This window comes from Nesoenas mayeri (genome assembly GCF_963082525.1).
Source record: "Nesoenas mayeri genome assembly, chromosome: 5".
NCBI classification, from domain to species: Eukaryota; Metazoa; Chordata; class Aves; order Columbiformes; family Columbidae; genus Nesoenas; species Nesoenas mayeri.
The window spans coordinates 37,373,191-37,373,843 of NC_137548.1; positions in this window are offsets into that span (position 1 = coordinate 37,373,191).

Consider the following 653-nt stretch of genomic DNA (forward strand, 5'->3'; position numbering starts at 1 on the left):
CTCTTGGTGGAAAGGGGCTTCTGATCTCAACTTGCCATTCAGCCCCTCAAAAGTTACACCGTCAGGTGATAGCGTCAGAGGGAGAGTTGACCTCTGGGTGGGGAAAGTGGGGGAAGGTTGTGTGTAGGTAATTCCCTCAGTTAGTGGCTTTGCTTTAGTTTGAACACTCCCTGTACCCTAGCAGACCTCTGCTGATCACTCCAGATCTGTTTGCTTCAGCTGCTTACATTAAGCCATGTTTTGCCAAGATACCACGGTCAGTGTTAAAGTGAACCACAGACCGTGGCTTAGGAAGTGCCTCTTCTTTCCTTTCCTGTCCAATCTGTCTGCCAAACACAAGTGCTTCTGCAAAAGCCCTTTATCAGCCTATGCTCCAGCCAATGTGACCTCCCCGACTGGACACAGCTTACCCTGTTCTGCCTCATCTCCTCTAGGAAATATCTCACTGCACACCCCTAGTCATCGGCACTTCAGTGGGACACATTTCCTAAAGACTGCAGCAGTTCCAGCCTCCGAAGCACAGGCAACAGTATCAAACACAAAGCAATCTCTTGATGCTACATCATTTCAAGCAAATATTATCAACACAAGGTGAAGATAAGCTGAGGGTGCTGTGGATTTGGCTCCAAGGATGATCATGTGCAGAGAAAAGC